Raw genomic sequence first — 15,506 nt, forward strand, 5'->3', positions numbered from 1 at the left:
GGCATCAATCACAGATCCCCCCAGGTAACAGGATGTTGGCGAATAGGGAACCTCGAAGTCATGGGCTCCAAGCCCCTCGCTGACAGCTAAGGATACAACAGTTTGGGTGAAGACTGGGACTTGCCCAGGGTCTCATCCTGCGTACTAAACTGCATCCTAGAAGTGTTTTCTTCAGCCTTTATTCTGAGTATAACCTCTCACCAGGTCTGGAGGCTTGGGGATATGAATGGGAAGGCTCCTCGGACCGGGACTCTCCCCGCAGAAAAGGGCATAAATGGAAACTTTTGACAGGACTGTATGTGGCAGTCCAATACCCTGAATTAAAGTATTTTTAGTATAAACCTTTGCAAAACTCATAATTCTATAGCAGGGCATTATAGATGCCAAAAGAGTTAACCTGCTGGTTAAAATATTTTACAGATCCATGATTTCTGTAATCAGTTGGCATATTTTTTCATATTTGAATATGCCAGAAGACTTAAAACCTGGTTGTGGAGGGGGTCTCTTGATCTCCTTGAGGACTGATTGCAAAGCAAAATCAAACATCGGAACCTGGGGGGTTTGGAACCACATCGGAACCACCAGGGAGGCCCCATGAGGTCAGTGAAAGCAAGCAGGGGGTTGGTGTAGTAAATGGGGGAGGAGCAGGTGCACCCCAGCCGAGTGCTAGGAGGGTGCTAACAGCCAGGTACAGAGCTGACCGCCCTGCCCATGAGGAAGTCACGGCCTCGCCTCACCACCAGACATAGCACAAGCTCTCAAGTGATATGAGAAGCAGTGGCAGAAAGTGCTAGGGCAGGACGCCAGAGTGGCTCAGTCCCCTAAACGTCTGCCTTCAGCTCAGGATCCCAGAGTCTGCAGATTGAGTCCTACATCGGGCTCCCTGCTCGGAGGGGAGTCTGCTTCTCCCTCTGCCTGCTGCTCCCCCTGCTTGTGCTCCTTCTCTTTCTGACAAATAAATTTTTAAGAAGGAGGAAAAAAAAAGAAAGAAAGAAAGTGCTGGGACAACAAGGAGGGGAAGAGAATGGAAGTTTGCCCGAGGGTGTCCCAAGAGGAAGATGGTGTGAAGGGAGGCGTGGCAGCAGAATGACCCCCCTCCAAAGATGCCCACATCCTAATCCCTGGGACCTGTGAATATGTTAACTTACACGGCAAAGGGGACTTTGCAGAAGTGATGAGGTTATGGATGCAATGATGGGGAGATTATTCTGGCTGATCCGGATGGGTCCAATGTCATCACAAAAGTCCTTAGAAGTGAAAGACAGAGGTGGGAGGTCCAGAGCCAGAGTGATGCGGTTCAAGAGAGACTCAGTGGGCCACGGCTGGCTTTCAAGAGGAAGGAAGGGGCGATAAGGCAAAGAGTACAGGCAGCTTCTAGAAGCTGGAAAACTCAGGGACAAAGATTCTCCCCAGAAGGAGAGAGCTTCCAGAAGGAACAGTCCCATCAACCCCCCGATGTTAGCCCAGTGAGACCCATTTCAGACGACTGACTTATGTGGTCGTTTTTAACAGCAGCCCTAGAAAATGAACACAGGAGGAAAACTTGAATAAGACACAGGAGCCCATTTGCTTTCTCAAAGCCTCCACTTCACCCTCTAAAAGACAAGAGCACGGCGGGGGGTGGGAGGGATGGCTGGCTCAGCTGGTAGAGCCCGTGACTCTTGATCCCAGGGTTGTGAGTTCAAGCCCCATGTTGGGCTTGGAGCTTACTTTAAACAAAAACAGAACGAAACAAAACAACAAAACCAAGAGCCCTGGGTGCGGATGCTCTCTGATGTACCTTCTGGTTCTGACACTTGGCGATTTTACAGAGGAGTAGAGTGGTCACCATACTGTAATGGGTGGCGAGAGGTTGTGAGGGTTGACAGGAAACAGCCTGTCCTGGAGCATGTTTGGTGGAATTTTGGTTCCATGGGCTGTGCATAAGGGTCAGTCAGCAAAGAGGCCATTCGTGCAGCAAATCACTATCCAGCACCGGACCTGGGCCTATGTGGTGAGAGGAACTGGGCATTTAAAGAAAAGGGGAAATTAACATGAAAAAAAATATGGAGTTAAATAAAATTAAACAGGATTCTCTATGGAGGAGTCCTGAGGGTGTGAAAATATTAATGTATTCACGGGCTCACTGTCCGATGACACGTTGCTTAATTGAACCAGGCAGCATTCTGGACACAAAGGATATGGCACCGAATCAAACAGGTAAAGTCCCTCGTGTGTGAAGCCCTGTTAGTGTGGGGAGACAGACAATATGAAACGCAACAGATAAATATAAAATCAGGATATGAAGGGACTGTGAGGAACAAAGCAGGTAAGGGGACAGGTGCTGATGGTGGTGGCGATGGCGGTCTGGGAAGAAATCTGCGGTAGATATGTGAGCCAAGAACTAAGGTGCAGGGTGCATTGGTACGCAGCGTTTCCCAAACCACCATGACCACGGAACCCCTTTGTCACTGAGCATTGTGCAGGACCCCTGCTCCTTGGAACGCACTTTGAGAAATCCTGGCCCAGAGACAGCGGAAGAATGAAGGGAGCATCTGCGGGCTCTCACAGGAGCGAGGTAGCATGTCAGCATGGAGCCTAGGAATCTCACGAATGCAAAGGAAGACATTTTGCACAGAAGTCCCTCCTCCAAATGCATCTCAGAGGGTAGGAGAGGGGGCGCCCGGTGGGCTTCGTTGGTAGAGCACATGACTCTTGATCTCAGGGTCATGGGCCCATGAGTTCAAGCCCCATGTTGGGCATGGAGCCCTCTTTAAAGGAAAAAAAAAAAAAAAAGGAAAGTGGGAGTGACTAGGGGGGGCTCTGCTTGGCTTCTGGGTTTAAGCCCTGCATTCTCTCTTGGGCTGTCCTGGACTCACCCTGAGTTCTGCGGGATTCACGAAGCTATAGTAAGCACATGATTACGCTAGATGGCCTGAACACTGCTTTTCCCCAGAGAGCAGAGTATAAGAACAGGAATCCTTTTGCTAGGATGTTATGTTGCAAAGAACATGTATTTATTTTGAAAAGTGTATCTGGGTGACCACAATCAATGTCCACCTTTCCGGGGATCTTTACCCAAGTCGTCTCCCAGTTCTGATAAAGGAATGAATGGTACACCCGAGGCCCGGGGCCCTGAATAGGGCCTATACTCATGCAAAGTACACAGCCTGAGAAAAAGATGAATATTTTCTCCCAGAGGCCACAGGGAGTTTCCCAGCGAACGGAGCCCACCGTCCCTGCGATGTCCTTTCCTGTCTCGAGAAAGCTGTCTGGACTTTCTCAGCGCTCACATCAGATGAGGCCCATTACGTATTCCAGCCACAGCCAAGCCTTCCAGCCTGCCCTTCTGCCCGGGCTTCGCAGAAACGCCTCTCTCGGGAGCAGGCTCTGCTCATGAGAAGCTGGGCTCCAGGTCAGCGGGAGGACTGCTCCAAGAGCCCACAGAACCGCCTTCCCCCCACCGAAGGCCAGTGGTAATGCCACTCACCTTCACCGTGCCCTAGACGAGAGGTCAACACAGACAGATGGGAGGTCTTCCCTTCCCCAAGCCTCTGCTGCCCAGGAGCGGTAGGGAGCACCCGACCAGGCACCCACGGGGCTCCTTGCTCCAATGCTCTCCCTGCCCCTCACCGCCTCCTTGTCACCAGTCATTGTTTTCCTCGCAGCTCAGTGTCACTTCCTCTGCAAAGCTGTCTTGACCAGATCAAACACCACCATTTGGGGTTCGGATAGCACATCATGACTTTTTAGTGAGCACCTGCTGTGGCTTCAAGTCCCACATCGGCCACTCATTGTCCCTTGAACAAATTCCCCTCCCTTCCCTGGGGAGGTTACCAAAGGTCTCAGTTGATCTCAGTTACCAAAGGAAGGGTGTTGATAAGATGCTCCCGTTTGTCCCCCTGTCCCAACGCTCTGGGATCTCCCTTCCCAAGAGGAGAATTGCAATCACAGAGCAAGCTAGCCCGGGGCAGAGAGGAGGTCTTGACCTTGGGCTGTGACCTTGGGAAAAACCCCTGCCCTTTCATTTACACAGCACTAAAATGACACAGTGAGCCACAACAGTGGTTTCCAATCTTTTTCAGACCTGACATCCCCTTTCCAAATGATGCAGTCTGATACCTAACACAGGTAACAGTGGACCTACTTTGTCTGAAATGGCGACGAGGGCCCGTCGCCTCCGAGGCACCTCCCCCACTGCGGCTCCTGAAGCACCGTTTTCAAGCCCCTCCCTGAGACCGGCTTTCCAAATCTAACATGAGGCCAAGTTCCAACGTCCACCCACTCGGACCTCATGCCGACCGGTTGCCCAAATCCAGTGAGGTCCACAGATCTCCGGTTGACAAGTGTTCAAAAGATACAAAGGTTTGTCTGTTCCTCTTTAATTTCTCTTCTAATGTTTGATTGCACATGAAGTTCCAGGCACATATGAGACTGCTCATTTGCTACGAAATGAGGATTATGAAGGGAGGAAACCAATCGATAAGCCCACTTCCAAATCTCTGAGATGGACGCCAGGGTGACAAGCTCTGGAACAAAGGACACAAGTGATCGCTGGCTAGCTCTGCCTGCTCTCTTGCACAGAAGGTCCTGACCCCCGTGGAGGGTGTCCCGGCCTGGGATGTCTGTGTCCCATCGTGCCCAGCAGTGCTCCCCGAGTTCCAGCCATGGAGTTCTGATCACGGAAGGCTGGGCAGTGTATCAGGAGACCTGGCCCCTGGCCCCAGAAGCACCCAGTACAACCAAAGCCAAGGGCACAAATGAGAACTTCAGGTCCCTGGGGTAGCAGCCCTCCCCTGTCCAGAACTCAGAAATTGCTGGAACATCTACTGATCACTCTTCCCCAAGTATAAACGGCTGGGTGGCTTTCCACAGCCAGAGCTGTACACTCCTTTATTTCTTTTTTTTTTCTAACGCCTTCTAAATTCATAACCCTCCATGTGGTGAGCAAAACAGGCAGACATTTGTGGAGAAGGTGTGCGTGCCCCTGCTCCTTCCATGTCAGGGAGACACAAAACCCACTGAGAAATCATCCGGGAGAAGACACCATGGATGGGCCTTTGTGGGCAGAAGCCACAACAGCTGAAAGGTCTCATATTCTTAGGCAGCTGATTTTTATTATTATTTTTTAAATGCTCTAAGACCATCTCCTTAGAGGTTCCCTTAGCTCCCCCGCCCCCGCCAATATTTATTTGGCTTATAATAATGCATTCGATCAGCAGTCCCTCTCCTCCAAATGTGTCCCACTCCCGGCCCCATGGTCTGGGGACAGCTCTCTCTATCGATTCCAAGGCAGCAGCTCCAACTCCTGGGCTCCCCCCGCCCTCACTCGCTGCCCCCCCGGTCCTGTTTGGTCCTCTCCAACTTAAACTGTGAACCCTCAGTGACAGACGCGGCAAGCTGGAAGGGAAGGGAGGCCGTGCTATTTATAATTCGGCAGAGTTGGCCCTCAGAACACGGCCATTTTTTCCAGGCGGCCTGCCAGAGCCCACATTCCCCAGGCTCCATATATGGGCCGCCCACAGGCCCCTGTGGCCATAGGCTCGCCTCTAAGGGAACGGAGGCCGCCTGGCCAGTCAGGACTCCCCCTCAGTCAGGAGGGAGAGGCCCAGTCTGTTCCTCCAGGACCTGCACGAGGGGCCACAGACGGCCCTGGCAGCCCGGCCTCCCCGTGCTTTCCCCGCGAGGGGTGGTCAGGGACAGGGGAGAAAGCAATAGGGATCCCCAAGGTCCCAGCCTGACGGAATTGGAGAGCAGCCGGTTTTGCCCCTAGGGCTTGAATAAGAATGGCGAGGAAAAAATGTATTCTTGCTACGAAACATGAGGTCACCCCTTCTTTTTTGCCAAGTGGTTTTCAATTGTTTCCATCGAAATGTGACTGAGGTCCATGGCAGCCCTGCCAGCCCCTGAGGGCTCCGAAAGCTGGATTTATGGACGCCCTTGGATGGGCAGATGGGCGGGGAAGCCCGGGGAGGGTAGGCAAGCCAAGGCAAGGGAGCGGGGCTTTGCCAAGCAGATATTTTCTGCAGGCTCTCAGCTTTGATTAGCATATGTTCAGGACACAGAGAGAGAAAGGTGTCTAGCCTCCCGTGGGCCTGGGGACATAAACACCCCACTACCCTCTGGAAGCCAAGCACTGAAGCAAGAGGAAGGGTCTTACCGGTCGGGTGGTCACCCCAGGCGTTTCTCATCTCTGTCCCTTCTTTGGGGATGTCTGTCAGGCCAGGCTGGGGCCACACTTGGGTGGTGGCCGGGGCAGGGGTGCTGCAGAGCAGGGGGCCTGGAGACCCCCTCCACGTTCACGTGGGAGATTTGACTTCCATTTCTTGGACACTGTTTCCAAAACCTCCTCAGGAATCGGCTGCAGTGGACACAGCTGTGTCAAATCTAGTTCAAGTCCTTTCTCTAAATAGCCTTCCGTGGCCATCTGGATATCTCTTCCTTAGGATGGAGAGCATCTGGTATTATTATGAATTGTTATTTTTAATATTTGTAATAATAGCTGGGCTTTATTGAGGGCCTACTATGCCAACCACGTAACGATTAGCATCTGAGTTAATCCCCATAAGCCCGAGAGATGGGTGATCTTTCGCACAGGGGGAGAGTGGGGCGCAGAGAGGTTAGGCAGCGTGTCCATGCAGACACGCCGGGTAAGGAGCAGACCCCGAGTCTGCCCGACTCCTCACCTCCCGCCTCTCTGCTACACGTACCGACTCCTACGTCATCTTTTTTACTCTCTATCCTTGCAGGTGGAGGCCATGTCCTAAGGTATTGCCGCTTCTCTTCTCCCCCAAACATCTAGAACAAACTGGACTCGTGGAAAATCTTCACTCATGAGACGGTTCTTCGGCCAAGGGCACCGCTCACCTGCAAGCTCTTTTCAGCCTTGGGTGGATCCCGGATTCCCTTTGGACTCTGTGGCCTCTGCAGCCCTCCCTGTAGGGCCAGGATCCCCTTATCTGTGGAGGCCCCAGCTGTCCCTACCGTCACTCGCTTGCCTGTGACAAATATGGGGCTGGCACTTTAGCAAAGAAAAGCAGCAGCAGGAGTTGATCAATTCCTAAGCAACAAAGATCCTGTTTTCATGCAAACGTCCTCGGCATTAAAACAAAAACAAATTCTTCCCAGGGCGAGTCCTGGATGCCAAGTCTCGAAGCAAGACACATTTTTAAGCAGGGTTTCGCGCCTGCGTGAGAGACTAACAGGGGACGGGAGGAGAGCTGTGTGCCAACTGCCAAGTGTTACAAGGCAATGCAGGACCTTAACGTGGAATGGCAACCAGTGCCTTGAGTTCTGAACAGGTAGGGACCACTGAGGGCTTCCTGGAGGAGGGAGCTATTCTGACTAGACGCAGGGGTCTCCTAACAGATGGTGTTGGCCTGATTCTGCAGGACCTGGGTGCCCACCAACACCAGCCCTGCTAGAACATTGCCAGGGTCACTGAGCTTGCCCTACAGTTGAGGAAACATCCAGAGGGCATCTGGCCTCCAGCTGGCTCCAGCAGTTTAGTCCTTTAGCATCATGAGGGTTCAAAGGCAACACATCAGTTAACAGATTAAGGGCAGGCCACATGATTCATTTTTGGCAAATAACCAGCCATACCAGGATTGCAGCATTTGAGGGCTGAGATCCCGGGGTACCTCCCCCTTTACTGCTGAGGCCTGGCCCAGGGCTCATGGTCTAGCCAAGACTCCAAGATCCAACCTCTTTTCTCCTGCTCCCTGAAACCTTCTATGCAGCCTTCTAATTTCATACCGAGGAGGTGTTCCCTGGCTTTAGCACGTGCCCAGAAGCACCCAGTGGGCTCAGGACCGGGAGACACAGAGAACGCAGCCCTGGGCTACAGCCTTCTCAAGCTTGCCTGAGCACGGATCCAGGGTAAGAGGAGCTCCTTCCGGAGGCATTTCTCTTCCCAGCACCCACCACGGCAGCGGGGACCGAGCAGGTGAAAGTCTGGTGCTGGGCACAGTAAGTGGGCAAGTCTGGCAGGAGAAAAGGGCCCATAAAGGAGCTTGTGACAAGAATCAGCTAAATAGAGTGGAAAGAACACGGGCTTTGTGTACAAAAGATGTGGGCTGGCATCCAACACTGTCACTGTGTCAGGGACTGGGAGTGCTCCCCAGTATCCATGTTCTTCTTTTCCTGCTAGACTTGCGGCTGGACTCCATTTCCCAGGCATCCCTGCAGTAAGGCGTGGTCATGTGACCACATGCTGGCCAATGGACTGCCAACAGAAGTGCCCTGGGCCAATTCCAGGTCTGGCCCTAAAAAACATCCCAGAAAAACCTCCCACTTGTGGTTCTTTCTCTACCAACTGAATGGGGAGCACTTCTAGGAGTGCAAGGAGACAGAGCCACGGAGGGAAGGAGCCTGGGTCCCTGAATCACTGTGTGGAAGGCAGTCTGCCAAACAGACACACTGTATTGTGTTCTCAGGAAATGAACCCTCAAGTGTTAAGCTATTAAAATTTGGGAATTGTGGGCGCCTGGGTGGCTCAGTGGGTTAAGCCGCTGCCTTTGGCTCAGGTCATAATCTCAGGGTCCTGGGATTGAGTCCCGCATCAGGCTCTCTGCTCAGCAGGGAGACTGCTTCCTCCTCTCTCTCTGTCTGCCTGCCTCTCTGCCTACTTGTGATCTCTCTCTGTCAAATAAATAAATAAAATCTTTAAAAAGAAATAAAATAAAAAAAATAAAAATAAAATTTGGGTATTGTTATAGCTATTAGCCCAACCTGACTAATACAGCCTCTTGCTGGCCATGTGACTATGGGTAAATTTCTTAATCTCCTGCAGCTTCAATTTCCTCATCTGTAAAGTGAGAATTTTAAAAAAGCCTTCCTGAGAATGCCAGAACGAACATTTATAAAGATCCTACAACTAAAGGTGCATATATCTTTTGTGAGCCCTAGACATTTTTGCCTTTGTGGGTACCCTCCAGCATTAAAAAAAGCAAAAACAAAACAAGAAAAACCCACCAAAAAGAAAACACACACACACACACACAAAAGCCCCAAATAAAATACAGAAAAAATTAAGTTTTACTATTGCATTGGTATAAAGAAGCATATACTCTAGGTCAGATAAATCACTATGCTTATGATTGTTTATTACTATTTTTTAAAGATTTTATTTTTATTTGACAGACAGAGATCACAATTAGGCAGAGAGGCAGGCAGAGAGAGAGGGAGAAGCAGGTTCCCTGCTGAGCAGAGAGCCCGACGAGGGGCTCGATCCCAGGACCCTGGGATCATGACCTGAGCCGAAGGCAGAGGCTTTAACCCACTGAGCCACCCAGGCGCCCCTGCTTATTATTTTTATATTTGATTTTATATTCATTATTTTAAAAAAGATTTTATTTAATTGACAGAGAGAAACACAGTGAGAGAGGCAACACAGGCAGGGGCAGTGGGACAGCCCGATGTGGGGCTTGATCCCAGGACGCTGGGATCATGACTCCAGCCAAAGGCAGACACGCTTAACGACTGAGCCACCCAGGCACCCCTATATTCATTCTCATTATACTCACTTTTTTTTTCTTTTGATTTTAAGGGAAATTAAAATCAAACATTTCCTAGGGTCCTAAAAGTATTGTGAGCTCTAGGCACTCTGTACCTGCGTACCTACCAGAGAAGCCAACCCTGTTTACTATCATGCCGGGCTCATGATGCAAGCAATAAATCAAAACTACTATGGATTAAAAAAAAATAATAATAATAGGAAGATGGAAGCATGAAATAGCAACAAAAGGTTATGAAGCCCTTTTCACAGACTTCATTTCCTTCAACCCTCACAGCCATTGTATGAGATGGTTTTTCACTTGTATTTTCCAATGAAAAAGGTTAGGCTTGAGGAGATGGAGGGCTGTGCTCCAGACGGGTAAGAACTTTGTGCAGGATGCCTTCTATCAGGCACAACGCTAGACACCTGTCTTACTTTATCACTTTTAATTTTCTCAACACTATGATGAGATAGGGCTTCTTTTTTTATCCCCATTGTATGACTGAAAAAAAAAAAGATATTGATGTAAGGACAAGTGGCTGAGCCGAGAACTGAAACCATTTCTGGTGCCAAATTCAATGCTCACTCTACCACCTCGCCTTTCTATCTATCAATAGCTCCGTCATGAGAATTGATAAATGGTAGTGTGTGTGGAGGGTGTCAGACGCCCCAACACCTTCTTTCACAGAGCAGAGAAGAACCTGTTCAGGGCTCAAATCCAAACACCACACGCCAGATTAGACTGTGCCTTCTCATTCTCCACCCAAATGTACTCCTTAGAAGGTCTAATTATAGTGACTTCTATTTTCTTGTAAATAATCACATCTGTCATAACTGATTTCACTGATCCAAGGCTCCAAGTTGGCAGTCTTGGAGGCCTGAGCCAATGTGTCAATTATGCCAAGGAGTCTGTAAGCAAAAGTTGCGTGCAATGGAAAAGAGAGGAAAAAAAAAAAAAACAAAAAAAACGCGAGTCACAGGCATATAGATGCTGGGGACCAATATGTGCTTTTTCACAACAGTAATATCAACACAAACTCCTCAACGTGGCCAATGGGTGTTAATCCATCGGCAACCTAATTTGGTACAACAGACCCAGCAAGCCAGATCCTGGGGGAAAAACACCCATCTTTTTTAGTGGAAACCTGGTCCTAGAAACCGGTGTCTCCAACAGCTTTTGAGTTTAAAGTAAATACCCAGGAATTTGCCATGGCTTCTTTATGCTTGTTTTCAGCAGAAAAAAAGATGGGTTGAAGGGCTTACATCTAGAATAATAATATTATAATATAATAAATAAAATAATAAATAATAGAATAAATAGAATAATAATAATAAAAGCATGGTTGAAGGGCTCACATCTAGAATACAGAGGTATCCCCTTTGTGAAAGTGTGTGTGAAGCCACTTGGCATTCTGGAATGACCTATGTTAGTACCTGGTTTCGCTAATGGAAAGAAATCCACTTTGTTTTTATGGAAAAAAAGGCAAAAAGCAAAGATGGCATTCAGTGCTGGTTTTGCCACGGTGGTCAGAGAGGCAGCCCGAGCCCGAGGAGGGAGGGGGGCCGCACCCAGTTCCTTCCCCGGGAACCTACGCTAGGTCCCTGATGTCACCAGAGCTCTGATGTGTGTCTGCGAGCATCTGTGCTCTCGGCTTTGTGCATCTGTGAGCAAGATGTGTCCTAAGGTACCTGAAAAGTCTGAGAGAGGTGGTTTTGGGGGTCTGGGAGTGCTAAAATATTTCCCATAGAAGTTAACGGTAATCACGTCTTTGCTTTACCCATTTCAGCTTACTCACGAAAGGTCATAGGAACGCCCTGATCCAAGATAGCAGGGGTGAAACCCGCAGTCTTAGTGGCTACAAATACAGTCAATCAACTGAGTATGGCCGCTCCGCCAGCATACAGTGGCAGCTAGAGCTTTGGGTATGGACTTGGACATGGACTTGGGTACAAGTCTTTCTCCACTCACCACTGGTGTGACTAAACAAATCATGTAACCTTCCCCCCTTCATCTCAGCTTCCTCATCTATAAAATGGTGACAACCCAGAACCCTCGTGGGACTGGTTGACGCAATGACTGAGTGTGACAGCCTGCTGGAAAGTGTCAGCACCACAGAGATGCGTGTCATCATTACTATGATGCGATCAGCATATACTGAGACCAGTTTTCCACCCACGGGGATGGCTTCTTTCTCTCCTAACAGAACTCCAAGCACAGGCAATCGTGCTTTCCGTCACAGAGGGGATGAGAGAGTGGAGCTACTTGGGACTTCTTTCATAGGCGGGTGAATTATTTCAGAGCCAGTTAATTCTCGCGTGTCTGAGGGGGAAGCTTCGAGAAAGGAGCATCTTTCAGGTAAGAATGTGGGAAAGTGAAAGGTGGTTCTCAACCACTCCCCAGCTGCTCACGGGAAATGGACACAGGCTTTTGGCGACCCATATCCTGCAGCTGGTGAAACCTCCTTTGGGTCTGGTCCATCTGGGCGAACAGAGCGGCTAAAAGCACAGACTCTGAAGCCGGACTGCCTGAACTCTGAGTCTAGCTCAGCTCTTCACTTGGCGCTGTGACCGTGAGCAGTTTATCTTTCTGTGCCTCAGTTCCTCAACTGTAACACGAGGGTAAGAACAGTACTTTTCCCTCAGGGTGATCATGAGTAATAAATGAATGAATACATAGCAGAAGTTCACAATAGGACTGTACATAGGAAGCAATCAGCACATACCAGAATTTACTAGAATGGCTACAGTGGTCATATTACAGCCAATGGACTTTGACTCATCTGGTGTTTATTCTCTCTCTCTCTCTTTTTTAAAGATGTACTTATTTATTTGAGGTGGGGAGGGACATAGGGAGAGGGAGAGAGAGAATCTCAAGCAGACCCCCCACTGAGCGTGGAGCCTCCGACTTCGCTATCCTGAGATCATGACCAGCTGAAATCAAGAGTCAGATGCTTACGCAGCTGAGCCACTCAGGTGCCCCTCGTCCAGTCTTTATTAACATGCGTGCTTCCCAGCTTTCTCATGCCAAACCCCTCAACAGAAAGAAGATTCTGATCTACATCTGCATCTGCCAGAGAGACTCAGAGTCCCCTCCTTCAAAGGAAGTTAATTTCTGGGGCAGAAATGTGGGAGAAAGGGCTGTGGGCTGAGAATCAGTGGGCCCAAGTCCTAGTCCAGTGCCATTTTGCCCACTCTGGCCTTGAGCAAGTCACTCCTCTCTGGGTCATAATTTTCTCAGTTGTAAAATACAGAGAGTTTGGTTGTGAACCTCAGTTTATTCATCTATAAAAAGGGATAATAGGAAGAACCATCCCATCACACCCTATCATGTGCTGTGAAGCAAATAATGCGTCCCACACAAAGACAGACAAGGGTCCTGAGTGGGGCCTTCAAGGCCCTAGGCCACCCAGTGCCCGTGCCTCCTGGCCCACGACCCTCCCTTCACTTCTGTTCTACACGTCTGTCTCCTGGCTTTTCTCCCACCCTTCAGGCACGCTCCTGCCACAGGGCCTTTGCCCCAGCTTTGTCCCACGCCTACAATGCTCTTTCCTCAAATAGCCCCATGGCCCACTCCCTCACCATTTTCAAATACTGGATTACTGTTTTTTTCCACAGCAACTATCACTTTCTAGCGTAGTACCTGGATTTCTTACTTATGATGATTATCACTAATTGTCTGTCTCCTCCCAGGCCAAGTTCCATAAGGGCAGGTCAGTTCCATAAGGGCAGGATTCTCTTTTGGTTCTGTTCCCCGAGAGCCTAGAAGACTGCCTGGCACATTACAGGTGATCAGTCAATAGTGCAGATTCACTGAATGAGTGAACGGACGGATGGACGGATGGACGGATGAAGAAGAAAGCACTCTGTACACCAAGAAAGTGCTTACTGAATTTCGGGCAGCCTTCCTAAATGTGAAAGGGGGATTCTTACTCCTGACCTGTCGTCCTTCCGTGAGGAGGGATCCTCACCCAGACACCTGGACAGTTTCCATCCCCCTCGCCCATGAAGGCCTGTAAGAAGAGTAAAGCATCTGGTTGCCAGATGAGTGACTCGTCCATTTCTCGACTCGGCGAGGCTAAGCTGCAAACACCACTGCTGTAGTCGGCCTGTTCCGGCTTCCCCGCCAGACAACAGCAACGGCCCTGAGTTAAGTGTGTCTGCTCCACAAGCTCGCAGCTCCCTCGTTGGGTTCTTTATCGCAGGACAGGGAGTGCTAGAGAGACCTTCCAGCCAACAGATGGATGGAAGTCATGCTCACTAGCCTGGTTCTGTGGGGAACAGAGTGGATATTCTAATCTCCACCTGTCTGACGCTCGCGTCCCTCTTGATGGGTCCTGAACCTCGTCAGGTAACAGGGTTGGGCCATTTCTGACCCCTAAAACTCCAAATGTTCCAAATTTAAATAAGCGAAGCCTTAATGTTGCCTGATTCCAGACTGCCTACAATCCTAGTTACTCTCTTTGGACTTACTAGTTTGTGGGTGTCCCACACAGCAGATATCACTCCAAACTGAGCACAGTTCCACAATGAGGCTTGTGTCCCAGAAGAGGCGCTATTCCCAGTGCTGCACTCCGGACACACTCTGCTACCAAGGCTGTTCAAGGATATCTATCATCCTCTCCCCACTGCTGCCCCTCCACCCCCGAACATGGACCTGCAGTCCCTAGAGCCTTTCCCACCCAGGATCTGGGCGCCTCAGGCCTCTGTGTCTCGCTCACGTGGAGTCTGATGCTGTTCTAGGAGTCACTAGATAGAGCCCATTCTTCCTGAGATCTTCCGGGAGGCTGTGTCCCTCAGCCAACAGACTCACCATGGCTCCCAGCTTCATGTTCTCCCTGACCACAGCGAAATGCAAGTGACCAGGGGCTGAAGGTCTGCAAGGTGTCAGGCACGGTACGACCAGGTTTCTCTCCTTGCCTTGTCCCTCCAACAAGCCAATGAGGCAGGGGTTTAATCCTCAGAACAAAACTGGGGAGGCAGTTTTACAGATGAGAAAATCCCCATTTTACAGATGAGAAAACTAAGGTTTTTAAAGGGGAAGGGTCTTCATGTATCATTACAGCTCATAAGAACACTGGATGGCTTCTAGAACTAGCACGTAGGTTGGAATAGGAGTGTGAGCCCAGAGATCCAGGCTCGCCACCGGGAACCTCAGTCCGGACAATTTTACTCCAATCTGTTGACGCCGTTTGGCGTGAAGCCATTTAACCTGCATTTATCTGGTGGTGTCATTCGACATTTCTCCATCATGTTCGCCGGGAGCTCACGAGTGACTTTCTCAAACAGCCTGATGAAAACCAGAGAGGCTTGACTTGTGGTGTTTTCCTCATCTACCAGCCTCAAAGCCATTTCTGAAAAAACAAGCACATCTGGTTCAGTCTGATCTTGGTGAGCCCATGACTGCTTCTATTGACCACCACTCTTCCCTCTCACAGCCTTGGCCAAACAGCCTTAGACACAGTCCAGGGAACCTGGAGATTTAAAACACCTAAGACCATCACTAGCTAGTCTAGGGGCAAGCCCTGCCTGCCAGGAGTTGGCGGCGGGGGCTTGGCATAAGGGTAAGGAAGCAAGTCGATTCATCTGGCAAGAAGAGATCTGTCCAAACCACACCTGTTCCCCTTGCCCACCATAATTCTGGAGCACTCCGCTGCTCTCTGCAGAAACCGCAAGCCCAGACCGCCTTCCTGGAATATTCAGGAACTAGTGACAGCAAGTCATCCAGGGACCCAGAAATGAACAGCCTGCACTTATTAAACTCTTACTATTTGCCAAGCACTGGGCATGGTGCTGGGTTTACATGATCTTGTAAAATGCCTTAAGACTACTTTTAGCAAAGAAGTAAATGCTCATAATTAAGACATGAAATACTACAGAGGCTCATTGTGAAAACCACCAGCTTGTGATAAAAACTAATTCCCACCAACATACCCCCCGTAGGCTACCTTTTCTAACCCTGGTTCTTTTGGTGGTCCCTTCTTGAAGTATGGGATTTCCCATCATCTGCAAAACATCTTAGCTGATATAGATA

General features: G+C 49.7%; 1 protein-coding gene across 2 annotated transcripts in view; it reads right to left on the reverse strand.

Moving 5' to 3' along the window:
- ZHX2 (zinc fingers and homeoboxes 2) overlaps positions 1 to 15,506 on the reverse strand; it is a 156,149-nt gene that overhangs the window by 115,776 nt on the left and 24,867 nt on the right. Inside the window, exon 1 of one of the 2 annotated variants that reach the window (XM_082721772.1) lies at positions 6,140 to 6,967. The exons of the other annotated variant lie outside the window; for it this stretch is intronic. The gene's annotated coding sequence lies outside the window, so the exon portion shown is untranslated. Of the gene's footprint in view, positions 1 to 6,139; positions 6,968 to 15,506 lie in introns of those variants that run through there. 2 annotated transcript variants of the gene reach the window in all.

The sequence above is a fragment of the Mustela nivalis genome (assembly GCF_964662115.1).
Source record: "Mustela nivalis genome assembly, chromosome: 2".
NCBI classification, from domain to species: Eukaryota; Metazoa; Chordata; class Mammalia; order Carnivora; family Mustelidae; genus Mustela; species Mustela nivalis.